The sequence below is a fragment of the Balaenoptera acutorostrata genome, chromosome X (genome assembly GCF_949987535.1).
Source record: "Balaenoptera acutorostrata chromosome X, mBalAcu1.1, whole genome shotgun sequence".
Taxonomy (NCBI): Eukaryota; Metazoa; Chordata; class Mammalia; order Artiodactyla; family Balaenopteridae; genus Balaenoptera; species Balaenoptera acutorostrata.
The window spans coordinates 41408385-41427044 of NC_080085.1; the positions used below are offsets into that span (position 1 = coordinate 41408385).

At 44.7% G+C, this 18660-nt stretch overlaps 1 protein-coding gene across 8 annotated transcripts in view; it reads left to right on the top strand.

Annotated features, from left to right (window-relative positions):
• Positions 1-921: 921 nt before the first annotated feature.
• Positions 922-18660, top strand: part of JADE3 (jade family PHD finger 3) — a 181114-nt gene continuing 163375 nt past the window's right edge. For 4 of the 8 annotated variants that reach the window (XM_057538119.1, XM_057538121.1, XM_057538125.1 and 1 more), the window contains exons 1-2: positions 1324-1462; positions 13835-13924. The gene's annotated coding sequence lies outside the window, so the exon portion shown is untranslated. Of the gene's footprint in view, positions 995-1323; positions 1463-13834; positions 13925-18660 lie in introns of those variants that run through there. The other 4 variants (XM_057538120.1, XM_057538123.1, XM_057538126.1 and 1 more) reach the window with 3 other exon arrangements.

Below are 18660 nucleotides of genomic sequence, written 5' to 3' on the forward strand. Positions count from 1 at the left end.
GGAAATTGGGTGAAGATTACATGAGACTGTTCTGTAATATTTTTTTTTACAGATCCTGTGAATCTATAATTATTTCAAAATAAGTATAATAAAATGAGGTAAGTCTGAAGGACCATGAATATTTTAGAATTCACACATTTGCATATTATGAAATAGAGCTTACCTTTTTGTTTAGTCTAGAAATGTAAATGAAAATGACAATTATGAGTTCATGGTAAAGGGTTTGTTGCTTAAACATTTGTATGAGTCAGTATTCCACCAGAGAAGCAGACCAATAGCCATAGACACACACACACACACACACACACACACACACACTCTCTTATTCATTCATTAATTAGAAGATATTGGCTTACAGATGTGGGGCAGGCTAAGTAAATCCAAAATCTATAGGGCACGCAGTCAGAAAGGAATGATCAGGCCCACTCAGATTATCCAGGATAATCTCCCTTACTTTATGTCAACTGATCAGGAGCTTTAATTACATGAAAATACCTTCACAGCAACACCTTGGTTAGTGTTTGATTGAATAAATGGGGGCTGTAGCCTAACCAAGTTGACTCATCAAAAAGCCACACATCATAAACCACTTGTGCTTGCAACTGAAGAAATTTATTCTGTTAATAGCCACTTTGGCTTGATTATTATAGGTAATTCAAGTGCAAACGACTTAAATCAATAGTGGCCGACAACGAGTTGTATACATGAGGGTCCACTTATACAACTTTAGAGTTGAAAGGGGCCATGAAAAGCTTAGGTAGTATTTCAACACGGCCCAGGAACCTCCCCGTCGTCGGCGTCTCCGGCCCTTAGAGGCGCTGAGGCTCCTCCCGACAGCAGCGCGCCCAGCAGGAGCAGAGAGGAACCCACCTGGAGTCCGGCGCCGCGGGTGCGGGAGCACTAAGTGGGCGGAGCCTCGAGGCGCGCGGCGGTAGCGACGGCGCCCAGCCCGCCAGAAGAGCGCGCGGCGGGCGGACGGCGGGGAGCCAGTCGGGTAGGGCGAGCGCGGACAGCGGTTGGCTGCGGGGGGGGTGTGTGTGTGTGTGAGTGGAGCGCGGGGTGTGGGGGGACGGGGGGAGGAAGGAAGGGGAAGAGGCGGAGCGTGGGAGCGCACAGTGTCAGGAATACAATAGTGCTCCGCGCCGCTTCAGCCGCCGCCGCCGCCGCCTCAGCCGCTGCCGCCGCCGCCGCCCAACCGCCTGCCCAGCGCTGAGGCCTGACGGGCCGGGCGGGCGAGGGCCGAGGGCGGGAGCTGAGGCACTGGGGGCGGCCCCGGCGGATCCCGTGGCGGGGCGGGGGGCGGGGGGCGGGGGTGGGGAGGAGATTAGGGGGCAGGTGCGAGGGAGGGGAGAGAAGAAAGCGAGCGGTTCGGGGGGTGGTTACCACCCGTACCCGACTCGCCAGGCACGTTGCCGGGCCCGAGTGTGGAGCCGGGAAGGAGCGGCGACCGAGCTGCGCGAAGGTAGGCGCCGCTGAGGCTGGACGCGGGGCGAGCGGGCTAGGGGGCGTCGCGTTGGGTGGGCAGCGGGAGTGGCGGCCTCGGGGAGTGGAAACGGGAGCCGCGGAGCGCAACGTCCCGGCCCAGCCTCGCCGCGCTCCGGGTCGCTCCGGCTCCTCACCGCGGTGGCCTCCGGCGTCCCCAGCGCCTTGGGACCGAGAGCGTGTGTGGGCTGCGGTGAAGTGCCCGGTGGTCCCTCGGCTGGCCGGCGCAGCGCCGGGTGGCCGGCGCGGGGGCGGGGGTGGTGGGGGCGGCCGGCCGGGCTCGGCTGCGGCTGCACTCTGGCAGGAATTGAGCGCCATAACTGTTGAGGCCGTTCCCTCCGGTGCCCCATCCTGGCGCCCCCTCCCTCCCGGTCCACTGCCTGCTCTCGGGGCTCCCGGGGTCAGACCCGCGGCGGGAGGACCTGCTCTGCCGGCCGCCTGGGGCCGGATGCTCCGGGGAGCGGGGGCGCGCCCTGAGTGTTTCGATGTTGGGGGGCGGGAAGAACCGAGTCCCGGAGACTGGGGGCCGGGCGGTGCGGGCGGCGGCGAGGTCCCTGGTGAGCCCGGGCGCCCCGCGGGCTGGCGAACTTTCCCTCCCCCTCGCGTCATTGTTCCGGCGCTCCGGGTCCGGATCCGCGGTGAGCGCCGGGCGGTCCGGGGGCGGGGGTGGCGAAAACGGGAGGGCTTTGCCAGTCTTACGGGAAATATTCCCCATCGCTGGGCACGGCAAAGTTAACTTTTCTCCAGCGATCGAGTTGGTTTTATTCCCTCCGCCGTGGGGCAATCGATTAAAAAAAAAAAAAAAGAAAAGATAGCCTCCCTCCAATCTTTTTCTCTTGCTTTTCAGAGCCACTGCTTCGGTGAAGTCTGGCTTTAAATTGCACCGGGCAACCTGCGTTTATTATTTGTGAGGAGGAAAGGGGGGCGGGATTTCGAGTGTGTGACCGTAATGGTGGTATGTGAAGGCATGTTTAAAAGTTGGTATCATTGTGTAGCCCTGGGACATATGCAGCTCCTAAGCATTTGGCAAGAAACTTGTTTGGCCGCTTCTCTGGATTTCTGAGTTGCAAGGAAATCCATGGTCTCAGATGTTCGAGAGATTGTTTTTGATGTGAGATCCGTTGATCTGTGAAGCTGAGGATGAGATCCCCGTGTCCCCCCCCCCGCGTCCCCCCACCCCCCTGCCGTCTGATTGTGTAAGAAATCAAAACCGTGTTGATGGTGATTCCAGTGGCCTGGAGGGAAAGGCGACCTCATTCCCTGATAAAGATAACTGTCTGCTTCTCTCAAAACTGGCAAAGTAATGGAAAATAATTTAGGTAAAGACTGGTTGCACAACATCTTGGCTTAGTTTAAGCAACCCAGAATCCACTTTCCCAGAGTAGTTCTCTTAAATACCTTCCCTGCAGCCATTTCTTGTCAGCCTGGGGGTGGAGGCGGGGTGTGAGAAAGGAGTCGGCCTGAACAAAGCATCGAGTTTTTATTTAATTTAATACTTTCATAACATCTGTAAACAATGGGAATGTGGATCCCAGGCCTCTGTACCTTTTGAATAGTGTAGTTCTCATGCTTTTATAGTATCATGTGATTACTCTCTGGATAAGTGAAAATGTGTTGTTGTTGTTTTTTTCTCTTTTGTTTAGCCTAGGAGTATTCTACCTCTATAACATATCATTTTCTTTTTCGTTTAAAGTGAGCTCTGAATTTAAATACTTGAACTGTAAAAGGATAATGACTCTCTCCAAGGGTGAGAGAATTACATGAGATCTCAGTGTTGGCTACCATCATTGAAACCTTTTCTTCAGCTATGCTCTTCTCTACAGTTTTGTTTGCTAGAGAAGTGCTCTTAACCCAGTATTGGTGCCTTGACAGAGTTTCTTGCATTATTCATCCAGTCAGTTCTGGAACACTCAGGGGTCCTGGTCGGGTTCTAGAACCCACACTTTCGTTCTCCCACTTTTCTGAGTCGTGTTGCTGTGCCTTGGCAGTGTGGTAAATGCCTTCTCACCTGTAGGAGTTGGTGAATCTTGTTCACAGGTAGGGGAAAGTGAAGAAGGGCCTCCCACTCCTTCCTGAAGTGTTTGTGATCGTCTGGCCTCCGGGAGTGACTTAGAAGCATCCTTAGGGGTGACCGGGACCCACCTTCTGGCCTGTAGAGAGTTCCCAGGAGCAAGACAGGTGATGGTGCAGGGCTCTCATCATAGTTGAAATGTATGAGTTAGCGAAGGTTAAAATATTTAAGAACAAAGGATGTTGAAGCCTGTAGGTTGAGTATGATCTCCTTTGGTAATGCTTGTCTTTTCCCTCCTTTGTGTTCCACTGACCCTAACAACCCATTTCTGCCCTAAGCTACACAAAAGCATTTCTTCTTTTTGCACGCTACTTTGAGGTCTGGCTGGAACTAAGCAAGTATTTTGGGGGAGGCAGAAGGCATTGGGTGTTTTTGAAGACATGGCATTGCAAAGGGCTCTAGTAAGCCTTGATCAGGGATACAGAGGTTGAATATTATCATAGGACATAATGTAACTACCTCCTCATAGAGCTTACACAAAACAGGAGCTGAGGAAGGTAGAGATCATATGCTGGTTTACATTAAGAAAATCTCTCATCAGGGGATAACTTACTATGACCTTTACTTATCTCACCTTATAAGTGAGGGGTGAGTATTGGGTGACACCCGTGTGGCACTTTCCTGAAATGGCTAATATGGGGACACTTGAATGGTTTACAAGTTTCTACCTGTTGTTCCACTTACAGTGACTAGGAAAGCTGAAGCATTCTGGTTTGTGGGGTGGGGAAGGTCTAGGATGAGTAGGTAGAAGTGATGAACGAATAAAAGGGTGCTAGCAAGTGGTCATTACAGACCAAGTAACTACTAGCTTTAAGTTTTCTGTTTTCTGGAATCTTTGTGACTCCCCCATGGTTATTTTTGCCTCCTTCCTGTAGATCTCTCCATAGACAACAGCAGCAAAGCTCTTACCATCAGAACTGCCTCTGTGCTTCTCTTGCAGGGGACAGTGAGCAAGAAGTGTCCTGGGGAGAATTTGCCTGACCCTATAGCTGAGCTTGGGAAAAGGAAAGTAAGAACTCACAGGGTAGCTGACTGCAGAAAGTAGGGGGCCTGGTGTGGGGAAATAGTACTGGGGCATTGTGCAATGGGAGATACCTATATGTTCATTAGTGCTCTTCAAGCAGTAAATAATTTAATCTCTGTCCCAACCCAGAAGCCTTGGCTGAGACCCGTTACCTAAGGGGCTTTTTGTTGGCTGATAGGCAAGGAAACCCGAGTCTGGAGTGTGTTTTTTGGAACAGCTGACAAGAGAATATGGTACCGGCATGGCCGGTACACTAGACCTTGTGTGTTGGAGTCTCCTGGGAAATTTCTTTTTTTTTTTTTTTTTTTGGGTCTGGTTATGTGAATTTTTTTTTTTAAAATTAATGTGACAGATGACAGTTTTAATTTTGTGACTGGTTAAGGATTACTTTAAGTTTGAGGCTTTATTCAGTATTTTGTATTTTTTTTAACTTATTTTTATATTTTTATTTTTGGCTGTGTTGGGTCTTTGTTTCTGTGTGAGGGCTTTCTCTAGTTGTGGCAAGCGGGGGCCACTCTTCATCGCGGTGCGCAGGCCTCTCACTATCACGGCCTCTCTTGTTGTGGAGCACAGGCTCCAGACGCGCAGGCTCAGTAGTTGTGGCTCACGGGTCCAGTTGCTCCGGGGCATGTGGGATCTTCCCAGACCAGGGCTCGAACCCGTGTCCCCTGCATTGGCAGGCAGATTCTCAACCACTGCGCCACCAGGGAAGCCCGAATTTTTTTTTTAAACATCTTTATTGAAGTATAATTGCCTTACAATAGTGTGTTAGCTTCTGCTTTATAACAAAGTGAATCAGTTATACATATACAATATGTTCCCATTTCTCTTCCCTCTTGCATCTCCCTCCCTCCCACCCTCCCCATCCCACCCCTCTAGGTGGTCACAAAGCACCGAGCTGATCTCCCTGTGCTCTGCGGCTGCTTCCCACTAGTTATCTATTTTACATTTGGTAGTGTATATATGTCCATGACACTCTCTTACCCTGTCACATCTCACCCCACCCCCTCCCCATATCCTCAAGTCCATTCTCTAGTAGGTCTGTGTCTTTATTCCCATCTTGCCACTAGGTTCTTCATGGCCTTTTTTTTTCCCCTTAGATTCCGTATATATGTGTTAGCATACTGTATTTGTTTTTCTCTTTCTGACTTACTTCACTCTGTATGACAGACTCTAACTCCATCCACCTCATTACAAATACCTCCATTTCATTTCTTTTTATGGCTGAGTAATATTCCATTGTATATATGTGCCACATCTTCTTTATCCATTCATCTGTCGATGGACATTTGAGTTGCTTCCATGTCCTGGCTATTGTAAATAGAGCTGCAATGAACATTTTGGTACATGACTCTTTTTGACCTATGGTTTTCTCAGGGTATATGCCCAGTAGTGGGATTGCTGGGTCGTATGGTAGTTCTATTTGTAGTTTTTTAAGGAACCTCCATACTGTTCTCCATAGTGGCTGTATCAATTTACATTCCCACCAACAGTGCAAGAGGGTTCCCTTTCCTCCACACCCTCTCCAGCATTTATTGTTTCTAGATTTTTTGATGATGGCCATTCTGACCGGTGTGAGATGATATCTCATTGTAGTTTTGATTTGCATTTCTCTAATGATTAATGATGTTGAGCATTCTTTCATGTGTCTGTAGGCCATCTGTATATCTTCTTTGGAGAAATGTCTATTTAGATCTTCTGCCCATTTTTGGATTGGGTTGTTCGTTTTTTTTTTTTTTTTTTAAAACATCTTTATTGAAGTATAATTGCCTTACAATAGTGTGTTAGCTTCTGCTTTATAACAAAGTGAATCAGTTATACATATACAATATGTTCCCATTTCTCTTCCCTCTTGCATCTCCCTCCCTCCCACCCTCCCCATCCCACCCCTCTAGGTGGTCACAAAGCACCGAGCTGATCTCCCTGTGCTGTGCGGCTGCTTCCCACTAGCTATCTATTTTACATTTGGTAGTGTATATATGTCCATGACACTCTCTTACCCTGTCACATCTCACCCCACCCCCTCCCCATATCCTCAAGTCCATTCTCTAGTAGGTCTGTGTCTTTATTCCCGTCTTGCCACTAGGTTCTTCATGGCCTTTTTTTTTTTCCCTTAGATTCCGTATATATGTGTTAGCATACTGTATTTGTTTTTCTCTTTCTGACTTACTTCACTCTGTATGACAGACTCTAACTCCATCCACCTCATTACAAATACCTCCATTTCATTTCTTTTTATGGCTGAGTAATATTCCATTGTATATATGTGCCACATCTTCTTCATCCATTCATCTGTCGATGGACACTTAGGTTGCTTCCATGTCCTGGCTATTGTAAATAGAGCTGCAATGAACATTTTGGTACATGACTCTTTTTGACCTATGGTTTTCTCAGGGTATATGCCCAGTAGTGGGATTGCTGGGTCATATGGTAGTTCTATTTGTAGTTTTTTAAGGAACCTCCATGCTGTTCTCCATAGTGGCTGTATCAATTTACATTCCCACCAACAGTGCAAGAGGGTTCCCTTTCCTCCACACCCTCTCCAGCATTTATTGTTTCTAGATTTTTTGATGATGGCCATTCTGACCGGTGTGAGATGATATCTCATTGTAGTTTTGATTTGCATTTCTCTAATGATTAATGATGTTGAGCATTCTTTCATGTGTCTGTAGGCCATCTGTATATCTTCTTTGGAGAAATGTCTATTTAGATCTTCTGCCCATTTTTGGATTGGGTTGTTCGTTTTTTTGTTATTGAGCTGCATGAGCTGCTTGTAAATCTTGGAGATTAATCCTTTGTCAGTTGCTTCATTTGCAAATATTTTCTCCCATTCTGAGGGTTGTCTTTTGGTCTTGTTTATGGTTTCCTTTGCTGTGCAAAAGCTTTTCAGTTTCATTAGGTCCCATTTGTTTATTTGTGTTCTTATTTCCATTTCTCTGGGAGCTGGGTCAAAAAGAATCTTGCTGTGATGTATGTCATAGAGTGTTCTGCCTATGTTTTCCTCTAAGAGTTTGATAGTGTCTGCCCTTACACTTAGGTCTTTAATCCATTTTGAGTTTATTTTTGTGCATGGTGTCAGGGAGTGTTCTAATTTCATACTTTTACATGTTCCTGTCCAATTTTCCCAGCACCACTTATTGAAGAGGCTGTCTTTTCTCCACTGTATATGCTTGGCTCCTTTATCAAAGATAAGTTGACCATATGTGTGTGGGTTTATCTCTGGGCTTTCTATCCTGTTCCATTGATCTATATTTCTGTTTTTGTGCCAGTACCAAACTGTCTTGATTACTGAAGCTTTGTAATATAGTCTGAAGTCAGGGAGCCTGATTCCCCCAGCTCCATTTTTCGTTCTCAAGATTGCTTTGGCTATTCGGGATCTTTTGTGTTTCCATACAAATTGTGAAATTTTTTGTTCTAGTTCTGTGAAAAATGCCAGTGGTAGTTTGATAGGGATTGCATTGAATCTGTAGATTGCTTTGGAAAGTAGAGTCATTTTCACAATGTTGATTCTTCCAATCCAGGAACATGGTATATCTCTCCATCTATTTGTATCATCTTTAATTTCTTTCATCAGTGTCTTATAATTTTCTGCATACAGGTCTTTTGTCTCCTTAGGTAGGTTTATTCCTAGATATTTTATTCTTTTTGTTGCAATGGTAAATGGGAGTGTTTTCTTAATTTCACTTTCAGATTTTTCGTCATTAGTGTATAGAAATGCAAGAGATTTCTGTGCATTAATTTTGTATCCTGCTACTTTACCAAATTCATTGATTAGCTCTAGGAGTTTTCTGGTAGCATCTTTAGGATTCTCTATGTATAGTATGTCATCTACAAACAGTGACAGCTTTACTTCTTCTTTTCCGATTTGGATTCCTTTTATTTCTTTGTCTTCTCTGATTGCTGTGGCTAACACTTCCAAAACTATGTTGAATAATAGTGGTGAGAGTGGGCAACCTTGTCTTGTTCCTGATCTTAGTGGAAATGGTTTCAGTTTTTCACCATTGAGGACAATGTTGGCTGTGGGTTTGTCATATATGGCCTTTATTATGTTGAGGAAAGTTCCCTCTATGCCTACTTTCTGCAGGGCTTTTCTCATAAATGGGTGTTGAATTTTGTCGAAAGCTTTCTCTGCATCTATTGAGATGATCATATGGTTTTTCTCCTTCAATTTGTTAATATGGTGTATCACATTGATTGATTTGCGTATATTGAAGAATCCTTGCATTCCTGGGATAAACCCCACTTCATCATGGTGTATGATCCTTTTAATGTGCTGTTGGATTCTGTTTGCTAGTATTTTGTTGAGGATTTTTGCATCTATGTTCATCAGTGATATTGGCCTGTAGTTTTCTTTCTTTGTGACATCTTTGTCTGGTTTTGGTATCAGGGTGATGGTGGCCTCGTAGAATGAGTTTGGGAGTGTTCCTCCCTCTGCAATATTTTGGAAGAGTTTGAGAAGGATAGGTGTTAGCTCTTCTCTAAATGTTTGATAGAATTCACCTGTGAAGCCATCTGGTCCTGGGCTTTTGTTTGTTGGAAGGTTTTTAATCACAGTTTCAATTTCAGTGCTTGTGATTGGTCTGTTCATATTTTCTATTTCTTCCTGGTTCAGTCTCGGCAGTTTGTGCATTTCTAAGAATCTGTCCATTTCTTCCAGGTTGTCCATTTTATTGGCATAGAGTTGCTTGTAGTAATCTCTCATGATCTTTTGTATTTCTGCAGTGTCAGTGGTTACTTCTCCTTTTTCATTTCTAATTCTGTTGATCTGAGTCTTCTCCCTTTTTCTCTTGATGAGTCTGGCTAATGGTTTATCAATTTTGTTTATCTTCTCAAAGAACCAGCTTTTAGTTTCATTGATTTTTGCTATTGTTTCCTTCATTTCTTTTCCATTTATTTCTGACCTGATCTTTATAATTTCTTTCCTTCTGCTGGCTTTGGGGTTTTTTTGTTCTTCTTTCTCTAATTGCTTTAGGTGCAAGGTTAGGTTGTTTATTCGAGATGTTTCCTGTTTCTTGAGGTAGGCTTGTATTGCTATAAACTTCCCTCTTAGCACTGCTTTTGCTGCGTCCCATAGGTTTTGGGTCGTCGTGTCTCCGTTGTCATTTGTTTCTAGGTATTTTTTGATTTCCCCTTTGATTTCTTCAGTAATCACTTCGTTATTAAGTAATGTATTGTATAGCCTCCATGTGTTTGTATTTTTTACAGATCTTTTCCTGTAATTGATATCTAGTCTCATAGCGTTGTGGTCGGAAAAGATACTTGATACGATTTCAATTTTCTTAAATTTACCAAGGCTTGATTTGTGACCCAAGATATGATCTATCCTGGAGAATGTTCCATGAGCACTTGAGAAAAATGTGTATTCTGTTCTTTTTGGGTGGAATGTCCTATAAATATCAATTAAGTCCATATTGTTTAATGTATCATTTAAAGCTTGTGTTTCCTTATTTATTTTCATTTTGGATGATCTGTCCATTGGTGAAAGTGGGGTGTTAAAGTCCCCTACTATGATTGTGTTGCTGTCAATTTCCCCTTTTATGGCTGTTAGTATTTGCCTTATGTATTGAGGTGCTCCTATGTTGGGTGCATAAATATTTACAATTGTTATACCTTCCTCTTGGATCGATCCCTTGATCATTATATAGTGTCCTTCTTTGTCTCTTGTAATAGTCTTTATTTTAAAGTCTATTTTGTCTGATATGAGAATTGCTACTCCAGCTTTCTTTTGCTTTCCATTTGCATGGAATATCTTTTTCCATCCCCTCACTTTCAGTCTGTATGTGTCTCTAGGTCTGAAGTGGGTCTCTTGTAGACAGCATATATATGGGTCTTGTTTTTGTATCCATTCAGCCAGCCTGTGTCTTTTGGTGGGAGCATTTAATCCATTTACATTCAAGGTAATTATCGATATGTATGTTCCTATTCCCATTTTCTTAAATGTATTGGGTTTGTTATTGTAGGTGTTTTCCTTCTCTTGTGTTTCTTGCCTAGAGAAGTTCCTTTAGCATTTGTTGTAAAGCTGGTTTGGTGGTGCTGAACTCTCTCAGCTTTTGCTTGTCTGTAAAGGTTTTAATTTCTCCATCGAATCTGAATGAGATCCTTGCTGGGTAGAGTAATCTTGGTTGTAGGTTTTTCTCCTTCATCACTTTAAGTATATCCTGCCACTCCCTTCTGGCTTGCAGAGTTTCTGCTGATAGATCAGATATTAACCTTATGGGGATTCCCTTGTGTGTTATTTGTTTTTTTTCCCTTGCTGCCTTTAATATGTTTTCCTTATATTTAATTTTTGACAGTTTGATTAATATGTGTCTTGGTGTGTTCCTCCTTGGGTTTATCCTGTATGGGACTCTCTGTGCTTCCAGGACTTGATTAACTATTTCCTTTCCCATATTAGGGAAGTTTTCAACTATAATCTCTTCAAAAATTTTCTCAGTCCCTTTCTTTTTCTCTTCTTCTTCTGGTACCCCTATAATTCGAATGTTGGTGCGTTTAATGTTGTCCCAGAGGTCCCTGAGACTGTCCTCAGTTCTTTTCATTCTTTTTTCTTTATCCTGCTCTGTAGTAGTTATTTCCACCATTTTATCTTCCAGGTCACTTATCCTTTCTTCTGCCTCAGTTATTCTACTATTGATCCCATCTAGAGTATTTTTAATTTCGTTTATTGTGTTCTTCATCATTGCTTGGTTCCTCTTTAGTTCTTCTACATCCTTGTTAAATGTTTCTTGCATTTTGTCTATTCTATTTCCAAGATTTTGGATCATCCTTACTATCATTATTCTGAATTCTTTTTCAGGTAGACTACCTATTTCCTCTTCATTTGTTAAGTCCAGTGTGTTTTGAGCCTGCTCCTTCATCTGCTGTGTGTTTTTCTGTCGTCTCATTTTGCCTATCTTACTGTGTTTGGGGTCTCCTTTTCACAGGCTGCAGGTTCGTAGTTCCCGTTGTTTTTGGTATCTGTCCCCAGTGGCTAAGGTTGGTTCAGTGGGTTGTGTAGGCTTCCTGGTGGAGGGAACTAGTGCCTGAGTTCTGGTGGATGAGGCTGGATCTTGTCTTTCTGGTGGGCACGTCCACGTCTGGTGGTGTATTTTGGGGTGTCTGTGGCCTTATTATGATTTTAGGCAGCCTCTCTGCTAATGGATGGGGTTGTGTTCCTGTCTAGCTAGTTGTTTGGCATAGGGTGTCCAGCACTGTAGCTTGCTGGTCGTTGAGTGAAGCTGGGTCTTGATGTTGAGATGGAGATCTCTGGGAGATTTTTGCCGTTTGGTATTACGTGGAGCTGGGAGGTCTCTTGTGGACCAGTGTTCTGAAGTTGGCTCTCCCACCTCAGAGGCACGGCCCTGATGCCTGGCTGGAGCACCAAGAGCCTTTCATCCACACGGCTCAGAGTAAAAGGGAGAAAAAATAGAAAGAAAGAAAGAAAGAGGCTATAATATAGTGAAGTAAAATAAAGCTATTGTAAAGCAAAGCTATACAGACAAAATCTCACCCAGAAGCATATACATATACACTCACAAAAAAAAGGAAAAGGGGAAAAATTAATATCTCCTGCTCCCAAAGTCCACCTCCTGAATTTGGGATGATTCGTTGTCTATTCAGGTATTCAACAGATGCAGGCACATCAAGTTGTTTGTGGATTTTTAATCCGCTGCTTCTGAGGCTGCTGGGAGAGATTTCCCCTTCTCTTCCCTGTTCGCACAGCTCCTGGCGTTCAGCTTTGGATTTGGACCTGCCTCTGCGTGTAGGTCGCCTGAGGGCGTCTGTTCCCCGCCAAGACAGGACGGGGTTAAAGGAGCAGCTGCTTCGGGGGCTCTGGCTCACCCAGGCCGCGGGGAGGGAGGGGTACAGAGGAGGCGGGGCGAGCCTGCGGCGTCAGAGGCCGGCGTGACGTTGCACCAGCCCGAGGTGCGCAGTGCGTTCTCCCGGGGATGTTGTCCCCGGATCCCGGGACCCTGGCAGTGGCGGGCTGCACAGGCTACCGGGAGGGGCGGTGTGGAGAGTGACCTGCGCTCACACACAGGCTTTTTGGAGGCGGCAGCAGCAGCCCCAGCGTCTCACGCCCATCTCTGGGGTCCGCGCTGATCGCCGCGGCTCGCGCCCTTCTCTGGAGTTCGTTTAGGCGGCGCTCTGAATCCCCTCTCCTTGCGCGCAGCGAAACTAAGAGGCAAGAAAAAGTCTCTTGCCTCTTCGGCAGCTGCAGACCTTTTCCCGGTCTCCCTCCCGGCTAGCTGTGGTGCGCCAACCCCTTCAGGCTGTGTTCACGCCGCCAGCCCCAGTCCTCTCCCTGCGATCCGACCGAAGCCGAGCCTCAGCTCCCAGCCCCGCCTGTCCCGGCGGGGGAGCAGACAAGCCTCTCGGGCTGGTGAGTGCTGGTCGGCACTGATCCTCCGTGCGGCAACCTCTCCGCTTTGCCCTCCGCACCTCTGTGGCTGCGCTCTCCTCCGTGGCTCCAAAGCTTCCCCCCTCCGCCACCCGCAGTCTCCGCCCGCGAAGGGGCTTCCTAGTGCGTGGAAACCTTTCCTCCTTCACAGCTCCCTCCCACTGGTGCAGGTGCCGTCCCTATTCTTTTGTCTCTGTTATTTCTTTTTTCTTTTGCCCTACCCAAGTACGGGGGGAGTTTCTTGCCTTTTTGGAGGTCGGACGTTTTCTGCCAGCATTCAGTGGGTGTTCTGTAGGAGCAGTTCCACGTGTAGATGTATTTCTACTGTATCTGTGGGAAGGAAGGTGATCTCCACGTCTTACTCTTCTGCCATCTTCTCCAATCCTGGTCGGAAATTTGTTTTTGTTTTTTTTTTTTTAACTTTGGGTTTATATATATTTATTTATGGCTGTGTTGGGTCCTCGTTTCCGTGCAAGGGCCCTCCCCAGCCGCGGCAAGCGGGGGCCACTCCTCATCGCGGTGCGCGGGCCTCCCACCGTCGCGGCCTCTCCCGCCGCGGAGCACAGGCTCCAGACACGCAGGCTCAGCAATTGTGGCTCACGGGCCCAGTTGCTCCGCGGCACGTGGGATCCTCCCAGACCAGGGCTCGAACCCGCGCCCCCTGCACTAGCAGGCAGACCCCCAACCACTGCGCCACCAGGGAAGCCCGGAAATTTGTTTTTTAGTGTTTCAAAACTTCTTATTTTGATACAATTACACAAAAAAGTTGTAAGAATAGTACAAAGAACTCCTTTATTCCTTTCACTCAAGATTACCATTTACTAACAATTTGTTCCCATTTGCTTTATCATTTGCTCTTTTTGTTTCTTTTTGTGAACAGTTTGAGAGCAACCATTGAGAGATTGGTATTTGTCAAAGGCATCTGCAAGAGGGTGGCTCAGGTGCAGCTGTGGGGTGCAGCAGAACATTGGTGAGTGAAATCTACCTAAAACTGCAAAGCACACATTTGTAAATCACATGGAATCTCTGGTGCTAGATATAGAAATCATTATCAATTGTAAAAGTGGTTAAGGTAAACTCCCCTTTTGTCATCTTTTTTGTCAAGTTTGTTCTTAGCTCTGCCAAACTTTAATAGTTATGAAAATCCATTCCACCACTCCCCCAACTTTGCACCTATAATATATTCTCCAACATTTTCATTTAATTTATTTAGACAACAAACATATATTTGCTAGGGGTATAAGAGGTGAAAGATATTCATCCCCTTGAGAGCTCAGCATCCAGTGGAAAGGTAGTAAGGAAATCTATCACCTCAATCAAGGGGAAGAGTATTCTGCTAAAGGGGTTTACAGGGGTAATTGGAACAGCAAGCTAGTTAAGGATTTGAAGAGTTAGATACCTGGGAGTCATTTGGGAAGTATGTGAATGTGAAGATCCATCTTTTCTGAGGCTTGCTGCTCTTAGATGACAAGGTTCATGAGTTAGGGAAGCCTTTGGTGTCATATCCAACACAGGCTGTGGGGTCATGCCAACTTGCATTTTAATCCACCACTTGATTTTGGCCAGTTACTTAACTTCACCGTGCCTCAGTTTCTTCATCTGCCAAACCACACCTCCGAGATAATAATTAATTGAGGTAATAATTGCTCTGTAAACATTCATTTCGTCTTCCCTTCGAAAAATACAGTATGGGGGGAATAGCATGAAAGGTACTAGGTATTAAGGTGAAATCCAAGGAGGTGTTTCTATTTTTCTGCAAATAAATATCTAATTACTAATTGTACTGAGTTGTGATGGAGATTACTATGAGATAATAGCAATAACAGCAGCGATGATTTGTTAACCATTTCTTGTGTGCTAAGCACTGTGTTAAGTGCTTATCACAGGGTATCCTTCTGAGGCTCAAAGAGGTGAAGCAAAGGTAACGTGCCTAAGGTCACACAGCAAGTAAGAGGTAGAATGCTTCTGAGAGGGAGATCAGCAAGGTGCCCTGGAGCCTGAAGGATGAGCAGGAAAAAACAAGGTAAAAGTCAGAAAGAAGGGATTGCTAGGCAGAGGGAACAACAGGCGTTGTAAGGGCACTGAGCTGGGAGAGAGATGTAGAAAGGATCCACAGAGGTTTGGCTAGGACCTGGGGAAAGAGATGAGATAGGCAGGGGAAAATTGACAGGGCCTTATGGGACCTCATTAAGGAGCTTGTGTTTTATTCCAAGGGCTGGGGGAGGCTGCTAGAAGGTGTTTTTCAGTGTGTGTGTGTATTTAATCCAGAAGGGCATCTAGTGAGGCCTAAACAAAAGTGGCTTAAGAGAGTCATTTCCCTTTCAGTGTCCCACTTTGTGATCCAATAGAGGCAGTGTTTCTGGCCCAAATGTGTAGATCTTTTTTTTTTTTTTTTTTGGCTGTGTCAGGTCTTAGTTGTGGCACACAGGCTTCGTTGAGGCAGGCGGGATCCTTTGTTGCGGCACGCGGGCTCCTTTCTAGTTGCAGCGTACGGGTTTTCTCTCTCTAGTAGTGGTTTGTGGGCTCCAGAGCGCGTGGGCTCTGTAGTTTGAGGCACACGGACTCTCTAGTTGTGGCTCACGGTCCTAGTTGTCCCACGGCATGTGGGATCTTAGTTCCCTGACCAGGGATCGAACCCATGTCCCCTGCATTGGAAGGCGGATTCTTTACCACTGGACCACCAGGGAAGTCCCACGTGTAGATCTTAAACAATTTTTACTGCCCACCATTAACATGGCTAAAAAGAGTTGCTGTGATGCTGGAAGAAGCTGGTCCTGTAGAATGCTTCTAGAAGGAGTTTTAATTGGGCTCTTATATCTGATGCTTTTTAGGCTGCATTAAGGGAGCTCTTTCAGCTTTCACCAAGCCCTGTCAAATGGGGAAAAAAGTAGAATTGAAGGAAAAAGTAATTCCTGGAAACCTGAGTTGTTGTTCATGTTAGAAATGGAACTGTTGAATATATAAGACTTTGGTTTAAATATATCATGATAAAGATGCTTCAGTGACTAAATGGAAATTTTTTGTGGAGTGTGTGTGTGTGTGTGTGTGTGTGTTTGGTGTGTGCCATCCGTGACGGCAGACAGTGCATTTGTGAGAATCTGGGAAGACTGATGATTTTTTTCAATACTTATATATTTATTTATTCTCATCCAGGTACTGCAGGTTTTTCTGTTTGAAACTATTTCTTATGTGCAGAGTAAACTTCATAGGGAAAATCAGTGTTCTTTTCCCCTTTCCATATGTAGTGGACCACAAACATATTTACTTTGAAGTAGCCTATGTCAATTAGCTTTTCTTTTTTTTTTGGCAGGGAGGGTAGTTAGCTGGCAGCTGGATGATCTAGGATGGCCTCGCTCACACATTTGGTAGTTGGCAGGCTGGTTGGTTGGTCTAGGAGGGCCTAAGCTGGGATGGCTCATCCCCACTCCAAGTGGTCTCTCATCCAGCTGGCTAGTCTGGACTTGTTAACATCGTGGTCCCAAAGGCACAAAGAGTAGCAAGCGAGAGCAAGCACCAGTGCACAAGCACTTCTCAAGTGTCTGCTTGTGTCACATTTGATATTGTCCCATCAGCCAAACCACAGAAGTTCTTCCGTGGCCAAGCCCAGAGTCGTTGTGGGAGGGGACCCTCCAGGGTGTGGACATAAGGAGATGTGAGAAAATTGGGGACCGTTACCACAGTAATGCATAATAATTATTAATGAATATAACTGCTTTTCCTTTGATAAATCATTTTAAATGCTCATTTATAAATGTAGTGTATTCTTGAGACTAAGTAATATGATCATGCCACATCTCTTCTATCGAGTGTGGAGCTGAGTGATGGTTTTTCTAGGAGGAAGCCAAAGGGAGACAGTGTGGCTCTAGATGTAGATACTCTCATGAATGGCTTGTCTGCTCACTGATCTTGTGTGGCTATTATCAAAGGAGCCCCTGGGTTTCCTCAACCTCCCGTTCAAGCTTTATCACAAAAACTGTAGTGTACTAGACTGCACTAGGTTTTGTAGTCGAGCAAAAAGACGGTTAATTGGGAATCCATCACCACCTGAAAGATGAGAGAAACATTTGCATCCTTTCTTCATAACCTTTACGTGATTTATAGTTTTACCTAAGAGAAGAAATCCTTATTTGGGCATTATAATAAGGACAAAGGATTCTCTGTAGATATGTTTTATTTGGTCAAGATTTTAAAATCTCCCTGTGGTTGCAGTGAAGAATCCACCATTGTGCTGTAGAGTGGCCAGTGACTAGTAATTTGGGGAGTCAGCCTTTGGCCTTTGCTTGTGAAGATTTTAGAAGTAACACCTTTTACACACCTGAAATAGGCTTTACAACCAGCTTGCGGCCTAAAATACATTACATGAAAATGCAACTGGACCCTAGGAAGCATGTGTGGGAAAATGAGTAGAAGGCTCACTTTGTACATCTTAGAGCTGTACATTTCTCTAGAAAATTGCCTGGTGATAGAATCTCAGCTTCCTTTTTTTCCTCTTAGGATAAAAATGAAAAATCCCTGACATTTTAAAAGTCAGTGACTTGCACCGGTCAGAATGGCTATCATCAAAAAATCTACAAACAATAAGTGCTGGAGAGGGTGTGGAGAAAAGGGAACCCTCTTGCACTGTTGGTGGGAATGTAAATGGATACAGCCACTATGGAGAACAGTATGCAGGTTCCTTAAAAAACTAAAAATAGAACTACCATATGATCCAGCAATCCCACTACTGGGCATATACCCAGAGAAAACCATAATTCAAAAAGACACATGCACCCCAATGTTCATTGCAGCACTATTTACAATTGCCAGGACATGGAAGCAACCTAAGTGTCCATCGACAGATGAAAGGATAAAGAAGATGTGGCACATATATACAATGGAATGTTACTCAGCCATAAAAAGAAATGAAATGGAGTTATTTATAGTGAGGTGGATGGACCTAGAGTCTGTCATACAGAGTGAAGTAAGTCAGAAAGAGAAAAACAAATACCGTATGCTAACACATATATATGGACTCTAAAAAGAAAAAAAAAGGTTCTGAAGAACCTAGGGGCAGGACAGGAATAAAGATGCAGATGTAGAGAATGGACTTGAGGATATGGGGAGGGGATAGGGTAAGCTGGGACGAAGTGAGAGAGTGGCATGGACATATATACACTACCAAATGTAAAATAACTAGTGGGAAACAGCCACACAGCACAGGGAGATCAGCTCGGTGCTTTGTGACCACCTAGAGGGGTGGGATAGGGAGGGTAGGAGGGAGACGCAAGAGGGAGGAGATATGGGGATATATGTATATGTATAGCTGATTCACTTTGTTATAAAGCAGAAACTAACACACCACTGTAAAGCAATTATACTCCAATAAAGATGTTAAAAAAAGAAAAAGTGACTTGGAAATAGCCATCAAAATTATAAGTGCACATATCATTTGAACCAGCAAACACTTCCAGGAATGAATTCAACAAATGTTTGCATATTACTCGGAGTATTGCTTATAATAGCAAAAGAGTGGTTATAGCCTAAGGATCAATCAAGGCTTGATTATACAGTAGAATATTACATTGATATTGCATGATCTTCAAGATGTACAAAATGAAAAAAAAGCAAGAAACAGAACAATGTGTATTGTATACTACCATTTGTATAAAATAGATAGTGCGGCAATAATATGTAAATTTTTGCTTACATAAACATAAAATATTTCTG